Source organism: Adiantum capillus-veneris, chromosome 7, assembly GCF_014529385.1.
Source record: "Adiantum capillus-veneris isolate H3 chromosome 7, ASM1452938v2, whole genome shotgun sequence".
Taxonomy (NCBI): domain Eukaryota; kingdom Viridiplantae; phylum Streptophyta; class Polypodiopsida; order Polypodiales; family Pteridaceae; genus Adiantum; species Adiantum capillus-veneris.
In genome coordinates this window covers 33,470,693-33,481,950 of record NC_140937.1, presented here as the reverse complement: position 1 = coordinate 33,481,950, position 11,258 = coordinate 33,470,693, and positions in this window count along the sequence as shown.

The following is an 11,258-nucleotide window of genomic DNA, read 5'->3' as shown; positions in this document are numbered from 1 at the left end:
GCAAACTCCATCCTTGGGCAATTACCTTTACTTTGTGACTTTCGTTGATGATTACTCCAGGAATGCATGGGTGTATCCGATTAAAGCAAAGTCCGAAGTATTTATGTGCTTCAAACAATTTTTGGCTATGGCTGAAAATGTATCAAAATTTACTATGGACACCCTCCGTTCAAATCGAGGGGGGAACGTTTTGAGCTAGTTTGCTCTCTACTTGCATATATGGTTATGCACTTTACGCTTGGTTGAGCAGTTTGTCCCAAGTTGTTTTCCTTGCAAATTTTGCAAATTGTGGAGTTGCTTTTAGGCATATGTGAGCATCAAATTTGATGTGTTTGATCATGATTTTGATGATCATGAAGTGGTCAAGTTACCTCCCACTTTGTTGCTAGTTTGGCATGGTATATGGTTGAGATTGTACTTGAAGTTTTGCTCAGTTTACAGGGGAGACTCTGCCAGATTTTTCCTAGGTTTTCTTGCCATAGTTTCTTTACCATTCACTTGTGGTTGCAAAAATGTGTGATAATGTAGAGTCCACTATGGTGACTTTTGAGGGACGGCGGTCTTGTTCTTGCCGATACTTACGTTGTTGGCATTGCCGTCAGACAGGACGCATTAAATGCTGTTGTTTCAGATGTGTGAGACAACAATGGAGATGTATGCATGATGCAGATACAGCTTTGACACATGTTAGAGAGGTAGTTATAGCGACAGTCTATGCTAGTGACAATGATGTCATGCTTGCCTCAAGTGTACCTCTTGCAGATATATCTATGGATAACACACTTTCTCCTCAGTGGTTACTAGATAGCGATGCTGCTTTCCACGTCACACCATGTCGTGGGTGGTTCAACACATTTTCTAGTGGGAGACTTGGTTGTGTGCATTTGGCCGATGGTTCGGACTTTGATATAGAGGGTGCAGGAGACGTTTGTTTGTATTTTCCCACTCGTGCATCATACACGCTATGACCATGTGCGCTATGTTCGTTAGCTAAGACAGAGCTTGATCTCAGTGAGAGAGTTATCAGACTTTGGTTGTCAGATATCACTTAGGGAGCAGTCTTCCAGATGCATTGTGACTCATTAGTGATTGCCAAAGGAGCCCATAGCGGTCTGGCCATATACATGTGGTAGTGATGTGTATGAACACACATAGGACCACTGGGGCTTTCCATCACTAGGAGATTTTTCCCCCCGTGTATTGTATATATGCCCATCACTCTAGGGCTAGATCATCTTTCCCATTGTGCATAAGCAATATACTTATTTTGTGTGCCTTGAGCTTCTTCATCTTCTCCAAGTTGCGTGTGTTTCCCTACAACCCTATTTCCAATAATTGGTATCATAGTAGGTTGCATCCTCTTGGGCATAGTCACCAGCATTGCCAACACATGCTTGATCACTTTCTCAAATTAGGGTGAGCTTTAGTGAGCGCCAGCAGTCGGCAAATGCTTTGGAAAAACTAGTAGAGCTCGGTCTGCTTAAAATTTTCATTTGGGCTCATTTCAGCCTCCATTTTCACGACAAGCAGTACTGTGCATGCAATTTTGTCCTTTTGTTAGTGCAATTTTCAGTGGAACAAGCCCCTTACAATCTTCTTTGGGTTGTGCTATATAGCACATGTTGGTCCTACTTTGTTTTTCCTCTTTTTGAGTAGTTTTCACATTAGGTGTAGTCACTCACCACCATGGCTAACAACAACCCATATGTTTTCAAAATGCTCGTATAGCAGAGGGTAAACTAGATGGGGATAATTAGCCAATGTGGGCTTACATGATGCAACTTGTGTCAAAGGGAGTTTGGAATGTTGTGCAGGGCACCGCCTTCTATGGATACATGATTTGTTGAGGATGTTGCAGGTTCTAGTGGCAAGACTATTGTTGCTAGAGCTATTTTGCCTACAGTTGAGCAGTCTTGTTGGGATGTTAGACATGTGCAAGCTCATGTATTAATTGCATTATTTGTGAGCTCACTATTACTCATCACGTTGGGATGTTAGACATGTGCAAGCTCATGTATTAATTGCATTATTTGTGAGCTCACTATTACTCATCACACTAAATTAGCAAAAACGGATTGGGATATTCTGGCTGGTCTTTATGCAAGTCAAAATGAGGCTAAAATAGCATTACAGCGTAAAGTGATGGAATCAAAGATTATGCATGAGAAAGTTGACATGGACATTTTCCTTGTTGGTATCAAGGATATTAATGGGCAACTCATTTTTGTAGGCAAAGTCATTTATTCACTTGTGCAGATTGTTCTTGATGCATTGTCGGATTCTTTCCAAACTTTTGATAGTACTTGGAGACTTAAGACCCAAGGAAATCCTTACGTTGTCAATTTTGATGCATTATGCACATTGCTATTACAAGAGTCACTTTCAAGAAAGAATAGGGCTAAAAATTGTGCAATTGAACATACCTTTCTTGCTACTCAAAGAAAAGGTGGTAACAACAATGTAGCCACTTCTCATGGTTCTTCAACAAGTGGCAAATCCCCTATTCCTAATGCTTCTACTGGCAGCACCTTGTCTAGGAATTTTGGTGAAAAAGGCAAGAAGAAGACGTGTTTCCATTATTGAGAGGCTAATGATCACTTCATTAAGTAGTGTCCTATATTGAAGGCAAAAGAAACCAAGAAGAAAGAGGCTTGTTCCACTACAAGTGCAGCTATTGTAGAATCTTTTGTGAAGGAGATTGTGATGCTGTTATAGATGCAGATTGGACATTTAGTGCAGAGTGCACTTATGATCCTTATGTTCATGATGTGTGTATGTCAGTTGCTATAGATTCACATGTGTGGTACTTTGATAGAGATGCTACAAAGAACATTACTTCACATGGTGACTTGTTTACCTCTCTCAAGTCTGTCCCTCATGGGAATACAATCACTTCTGCCAACAATGCCTCTTATTTGATCAAGGGAGTTGGAAAGATTGTGCTTACTATTGAGAATGGTAGTTCTTTCACACTTGTTGATGCACTTTATGTACCTGGGATTAAAAATAATCTTTTGTTTGTATCTGCACTTGCTAGACTTGGTCTTGTTGTGAAATTTGTGGATGATAGATATACAATCAGTTTTGGTGATGAAATTGCTACATCTGGTTGTTTGTGTCGTGGGCTATATAAGCTCACTTTGTATGACAAGTGTGGGAAATTTTTTGCAAATGCAGTTGTGGATTCAAATGTTATTCAAGATGCAAAACTTTGGCATGCACGTTTGGGGCGTCTGATTTTGCCAATTTGCTGCATTTGCAAAAATCTAATATGGTTTCTTCTTTGCTACCTCTTGAAGCACCTTCAAAGAATGGTTGTGAAGGCTATATTTTGGGTAAGATGCATTGCTAAAAAAAAAAATCACCATTATTTGGGCATATAGCTTAAGCAGTGTGAAGTCGTATTGTCTTGTGTCAAACAAGCTACATAGAGACATTACTGTGTAAGTTTGGACTTGAGGACTGCAAACCTACTGCTACTCCGATGGAAATAGGTTTGAAATTGAATCTTCATGATGCTGGTGATCCTCTCAATGTCCCTCTTTATCAGTGGATTCCTTATTTATGTATGCAATACGATACACGATTTTTAGTTTCCAAAATTTATGCATAGCTCAGGGTCTAAGCATTGGCACGCTGTTAAGAGGATTTTTCACTACTTGAGTGGAACTTTACATCTTGGCTTGTTTTATCCCAAGGGAAGATCACTGCCACCATATTACATGCTTTTTTGGACTCAGGTTGGGTTGGTTGTGATGACACGTGAGTGTCTACGAGTGGTTTTTGTTCCATGCTCGACAGTTCATGCATATCATGGTTGAGTAAGAAGCAACCTATTGTGGCCACTACTTGCTAGTAAAAAACACAAGAAAGAACAAGCTCAAGAGTTATCCACCAATGTCAGGCTTGCTAGCACCTTTCTCTTGCATATCCAATCTTAAATTTAACCACCATCTTTAGGAGGTCTAGGGCCAATTTATTTAGCCTCTGAAATGAAGAAATGATTGACTTATAGGAAGTCTTGGCTATGTGTGTTTTGATAAAGTGCCTGTCATTTACTCGCTTAATTTTATCAGCGCTTGAAAAAGTTCACTCGGAGTTTGGGATTCATCCAAGTGATGATTTGAGATAGCCACATGACTCCAAATGCACTCAAACTTACCCCATAAAGAGAACACACCGTGTTAGATGTCCCCATGATGTCCAATCCCCATTTTATCACCTTGGGAAAAATAGCACCTAATATCAACATCCTGTTTTTAGTGGCTCAATTCACACACCCGAAGCACTCCATAGCTTCCTCTAAGCAAGATCTACCTATTTATAAGCTCAAAACCTTATTTAGACATGTATTTGTGGTGTAGTACAAGTAGAAACAAAATGTAGACATGCGTACTTAAAATCACAACATATCGTGAGAAACTTACATCAAATAGAAGAGCTTTCACTTGTGGATACACAACTAGAAATAGAAATTCCACAACGTACAAGGGAGATATGAGCAAGAGAAGCAAGAAGGAAGACATTGTTTGTAGAAATTATTGTACGCTCACCTTCATTATCCAAAACTTAAGTTTGTTTTTGCAAAAATGCCGTATGCAACGTTAAAAATAATGACTTTTTACTCAAACTCTGGGTAAAATTAGGCTAAGAATCACATTTGATCAAATGATAAATACAAGTTGGAAGCTCTTGATCCCATTTACCTATCATATATGTTCGCATGAATGAATTTGATACAAAATATTGGACTTGATGGGAATTTTATTCAATGTGTGAAGCAAAGTTGCAAAATTTTAGCTCAAAGTGATAAAAATGATGCTCCAATTAGCTAGGTTGCTAACATTTCTCTCTCCTTACTTGTGTCATGTGCAATAGAGCTACCTATTGGTGAGGTAGTGTGAGTTGACATGCTTCATGTCTCTTTTACAACTATTCCAATCTCTACTAATACTTCTTATGGAGCTTCTTTTCTGCCACAATGATAAATTGCATGGTAATTTTTTTTCTTCTCTTCCATATCAAAGTAGCCAATGAACTTGGCTGTGAGGTTTGCTATGAGGGGCTAAAAATCTTTGATTGATTAGAAAGCTTGCTCAAAGCTTTGCATGTAATAGGATGGTAGGAACATGAGGCATGTGTATTAGCCATAACATATTTCATTTGTTGGCTGGATAGAGGCCCTGCCCTGTGGAATGTCTCGATGCAAGTGAACATCATAAGAGAAATTTTTTGAACATGATATATGCTATCTAGATCAAGTATTCTTCAGAACATCTTGATGGCCTTGATGAGCATTTATATCATGTAGTCCTCAGTTGGGTTGCCATCTAAATTTAGGTGGGAAGAGTTTGGGGTATTTGAGCCATATTGGATGCTTTTGATTTATAGCAAGATGACTAGACTAGCTTTGTACCAACGGTACGGGGCACTATGTGGAATTGTTCTTCATCTCCATTAAAGCATTGATATAAAATATCAAATACCTAGGATGTTGGGTGAGCCAAATCTTCCCTTAGGCACAGTATGCTTGGACTGTATTTGTAGCCTATTCTTTCAACAATCATTCATTTATTTGCAGTAGTTCAAACTTGATTAGCAAAAATGAAAGAGATTATCGGTGCCACTCATTTCAATCCTCGGTGTGAGAGCTAAATCACATTGATCGAGTAGAGAATCCTCTCCTCCCATTACATAGCTTCTTTTGATGCTTTCTAAGTTTCATGTTGATGATATTGTCTTTGAGTTATTTTTTTGTATTGATGCCAAGCTTTCATGAACCTGAAAAGGGACAGCCTTGACCTCTAAGGGAGCTATCTCTGGTAGTGATGATGGTCCACCACTAGGCTCCTCTAGGCACATTGCAAAAGTTGCAAGGATTTGGAATCTCCCATAGGCTTCCCTGATTGTTCTTCATATATCCCCAAATGTTTGCCTTTAGTGGACTCCTGGGCTTTCTTCAAATCTGCCTTCAATTTTGCAGTTGACTGAGACGTTGGGCCTAATCATTATTCCTTGACTCTGATTGGGTCAATTGGGTGTTGGCCACATCTAGCTATACTTGTAGTCATTGGACATGTGCACTTGTGTCATGAATATGACTTTCTAACCTTCTAAAAGTATTTTCCAACTTAATTTGGCCACTTAAGTCCTAGGAAAACAAAAAGAGAACAAGTGAAACTGACTAAGTGCTCATGGACCAACAAGTCAAGGCTTGGGACCAAAAGGGGAAAAGTTCATAAAAGAGCAAGGAAAATTACTAACTAGTTATCTCGATCATAGGTATAGGTCAAGAAAGGACAAATGTATCCTGAGCAGCCTTGATCAAATGTACATGACAAAGGAAATAATTGAGAGAAATTATAGGAGTTTAAAAATAGAAAGTGGTTGTGTTAAGCTCAAATCTTCAGAATAACTCTTTAGACTTCAAGTATGAAGTTTGGAAAGCATTAGGGTGAAATTCTAGCTTGCAAAAATTGTCTAATTTTAGCAAGCCTAAATTTAGCAAGTTCTGGGAGTAGCTTGGCGGCACCTCTAAAGCATTGTGTTAAGGTTTTGCACAGAAGGTGAAAGTTTTTAATCCCAAAGTGTGAGTGTTTTTTTACCAAAGCTTATCCTACTTTAGCAAGTCCTAAATTAGCAAGTAGGTTGTAGCCCCGGATCAGCCTCATAAACCTCCAAGGTTTGTTCAAAGGTCTTGCACCCGAGCTAATTAATAAAAGGTTAAGTTTATGGTTTTTATTTAATGAAAGGGAAAATCTTGATAACTTTGTGTTATCTCTTCCTCATTTAGAAAATTTTCTCTAGTCCTTCCTTACTAAGCTTGGTTAGGCCACATATCCAAAGTAGCACATACTTGCTTTGTGTGAACTTAACAAGTGTGTGTGAGTGTGTGTGGTATGTACACTTGCCAAGCAAAGTCCAAGAAAAAAGGGGACAATGTCTTTAAGCTTATAAAGTGGATACAAGTGTTTATGCATAAAGTTGCATTTTTAGGAACTCAATTCTCACTGGCCAAGTCACTATGCATTGTATTTGAATACTAGTTGCAAGTTTTGCATGAGATAAAAGCAAGGGCTTGTTGATATTTTGGGCTCTCTTTTTCTTATCATTCTCGCTAAAGTGCTTGAGAATGGCTAAGAAAGAGTTCTCACACTCCCTCTCACATGGGTGCTTAAGAGTGAGTCTCTATGCTCGAAAGCTTGGCTATGGATGGAAAATCCAAGCAAGTAAAAAATCTCCTTCTTCTTCTTCATCTCTACTACTCTATTATGCTATGCTATGCTAAGAGCTTTCCCCATGAGCAATTATACACGGATGATCCATTATCTTGCTTGAAAAATACTTCTTTTCACCCTCAGCTTCCTCTTTCCCCACAGTTCCTTTCTCCCCGCTGGGTGTTTAGGGTTCGGGGAGGAGGATTATACCATGGAATCTTGAAGAATACCAACTTCTCTATTCAAGAAAGGTTCCACAAGAGCACAAACATGTATTGTAACAAAGATCTTATTTGAGAACATTATAATACAAGTCCTTTTGGAGGGGGACCATCGACTCCAAGCAAATCCGATCCTCATCGAGTTGTCAATCTTAATTGTGTGTTTTCTTTGAATTATGTGCATGATTCTAGTGTTTTTAATGTGTAATTGTGTAAAGAAATCAGCTCGGCACAAACTATAATGTCCTTGCTATCTTTCTCTTAAGAAAAACTCTCTCCTTTCATACATAAATTCCATTGAATCTAAAAGTAAGCATTCGATTCTCCGATGCTGGTATCAAAGCTAAGGTTTCTCTTTTCTTGCCTAAGAAGAGAGATCACCATCAGGATCTATGGTCTTAATGATAGAGTCTTTCGGGACTTGCCTAGATCTTAACCATTATTGAGATATTAGTTGCCCAATAGGAACCGATGCCAACCTTCCACTATTAAACCTACTCCACTACTCTTTGTAGTTAACAATTGTCTAAACCATGGGTGTAGTTATTCGAGTGCTAATTTTCAAGGGATAAGAGGACTAGTAGCCAATGTTGTGGAAGTGCCAAGGAAAGAGTTATCATACACATACAAGGAAATTCAATCATGGACCAACATAATCAAGAGAATGTAATTAATATTGACAGCTTAGATTTGGCTCTTGGTATAACATTTGATGATGGCTAGAGAGTTTTTGACTACCTTGTTGAATGGTTACAAAAGAAGCAATGGGAAACCCTATTTTGCAAGCGGAAATTCAAAGCCAAATTCAAGCTCTTCAAGCCCAAGTTCCCCTAAGTGCCCAAGAAGAGACAATTCAAGTGAGGCTTCCTAGTGATACCTCCAAAAGAGGAATATATTTGGGTAATGAAGAGGAGATATCAAAAGAATCTCCGCAACAAACTATTCAAGAAGAAGAAGTGTGCGCTAAACTTTAAAGGGAGAGGTATGAAAGCAACACCCCTCCAACCTTTGAAAGTGATGTTGCCCCAAGAAGACGGCGGGCAAAACGGACATCTAGTCCTCCCAAAAAGAAGAGGGAGTCATCAAGTGCACCCTCCATGCCAATCCAAAAAAGGGAGAAAGAAATCCTAGCAAGAGGAAGTGAAGATAGTGGCCACCATCTTTGCCTTCTTCCTCTTCTTCCTCTATACCTCGCACAATATCTTATATTGTCTTCCAGAAGGGAAAGAAAAACAAATTGTGAATGACAAAGAGAAGAAATATGCTTTCAAACTTGATTCATAATTTAGTTTTTAGTTTTTTTTATGAAGCTTTGTTGCAAAAGTAGAGATAATCTTGTTACTTAACTTTTTGAAAAATTAGATGCAAAATTTGGGGTTTGTAAATTATAAGCATGTGTTTTATTTGCATTTTTCAATCACAAAATTTATGTTTTATTAATTGGTCAAAAAATTGATATGATTATGGGAATGTAATTTTTTTGAGTTAAACATGTGATTGTAAATTCATCAATTCTCCATCATTTTCAAGGTCATTCATTGTTAAATGAAGCATGATGTAGAAATTTTAAGATTTTTTAGCCATATTTTTTTTTGAAAATAACTTGCGAGCTTAAATTCTCATTTTTTGAGTTTTTTGGGCTATTTTTGGGTTTTGGCAATCAAAACTAAACCTCATGCCATGTTGTAATTTTTGATGACCAAGTGTTAACAAATGAAAGGCAAAGGAAAAAGGCTACAAAGATAAAAGTAAACTTTCTCTTGAAGAGGCTGAACATTATCAGTGCTTTGGTCGAGTGGAGGTGCAAAGGCCAAGGTTCATGCAAGGGAGGAGACTTTCCTCTCTCTCCCTCTCTCTCTCTCTCTATGTGTGTGTGTGTGTGTGTGTGTGTGTGAAAAAGACCAAGGGGAACTGCCTTGAGAATCCTCCACCCTACCGCCCTATTTATAAGCCCTTGGCCTTCTATATTTAAGATTCATTGTTCACATCTAGGCAGTCGGCCCTTGGCCTGGGTCCGTGACTCCCTTAGGTTTCCCTTGGCCTTACATTACTCCCCCCTTAGAGAAGTGTTTTCGTCCTCGAAAATGAAAGTGGAAAATTTCTTCTTAAGAACACTAATGTTTTCCCAAGTGGCACCTTCTTCAGGTCGGTCTTTCTACTTGACTAAAACTTATATGTGACCCCCTTGGGTTGCCCTTTTCCTTACACACTCTCTCTCAAATCTGGAGGTTGCTTCACTCCATTTTATCTACTGGTCTCCAATATAATCGACATGATGATCTCCATTTATGTGGCTATGTAGGCTACAAAGGAGGAAAGGGGGGGGGGGGTTAAAGGAATCTTTCGACTATTGGTATTTTTTTTAAAAGTCTACGAGTATGTGCTAATAGGTATCATAACTTTTGAAAACTATTTTTTAAGTGGAATCGACATGGTTTCTCACTTCAAAAATGACGGTACAAACTACATGCACCATTGTGTGATTGTCTGTTTGCATGCAATACTCATGTCTCTCACCACTCATGTCTCAAAACACATATGACAATTTGGGAGTACTAGTAAGAAGTAGGGAAAAGGTATGTCACAGGGGCGGGGGGAGGCAACACTTGGAATTTTATAGCAGCAGCTTTGTTGGCGATGACAAATTGACAAAGAAAGGTGTGAGTACACTAGGGATGGGGAGATGGAGAGAGTTGGAGAGGGCATGACTCTGAGCAATTGGGCCACAATATGAGAGACTGGGAATTGATGCATGCACATCTCCACCCATCTATACTATATATAGACCCTTAGCCTACTAAATATAGCCCCATGAACCACATGTACCTCTTGGCCCTTGGTGTGCCGAGTCCTACCTTAGGCTTGACATTACTCCCCCCTTGGAGAAGCATTTTTGTCTTCTGAAACAAAAGTGGTGATATCTTTGTGAGAACACTCATGTTTTCTAGAGAGTGGCATCCCTCACGGCTCCAAACTGTCGAGTTGACTGATACACAATTCAATAGGAGGTACAATGATTTTTTTAAAAAAAAGAACTTGATTTTCCACATTGTTGTCCCTTTGCAACCGTTTGTGTAACCGGCTTATATACAAAATAGTGTTTGAACTCAATTTATAGCTCACTTAAGTACTCTAAAGGAGTTACCACAACGAAAAGGTGTCTTGATGAATGATCAAGTTTCAAACTTTTTGAAGGTACTGGAACATGCGAGAATACCTCTTCTCAACTTTCCATGAAAGTGACATGCTGACATAACTCATCAGTAAAGATTAACTCCTTGACTGCTATCATTACTCATCAATAAACAACCCCACAATAATTGGTGATCGAGGTTGAGAACCTGACCTAAACACGAAGGGACTAAACCTAGTTGTAACATGCTTTGTATCATGGTAAGAAAACTCCAACTAGAGAGATAACATTTCCAATTGTATTGCTTTTAGCTAGCGCATGCTCTTAGCATATCCTCTAGCACGAATTAACACTTGTAAACTGCCTTTCTGCCTCTGGATGAATGGTAGTATGGAGTTGTGTTTCCCAACCGTATACTAATCATCCTCCAAAAATGCATGGTAATCTTGGGCATAACGACTCACAACATTGCTGAGTAATCAAAAACAACCAACTTGGTTAACTTTAGAGATTGAATAGTGGATTGAATAAATGTTACAAAGTTTAGTCATCTTATCTACAAGCACCCAAACAAATCCATGACCTCTTATGGTGATTGATAGACCCACAATAAATCTCAAAGAGATATTGCACATAGAGTGTGAAATGCTTCATAAGCTATCAATTTCATGAATTTGCATGCCGCTC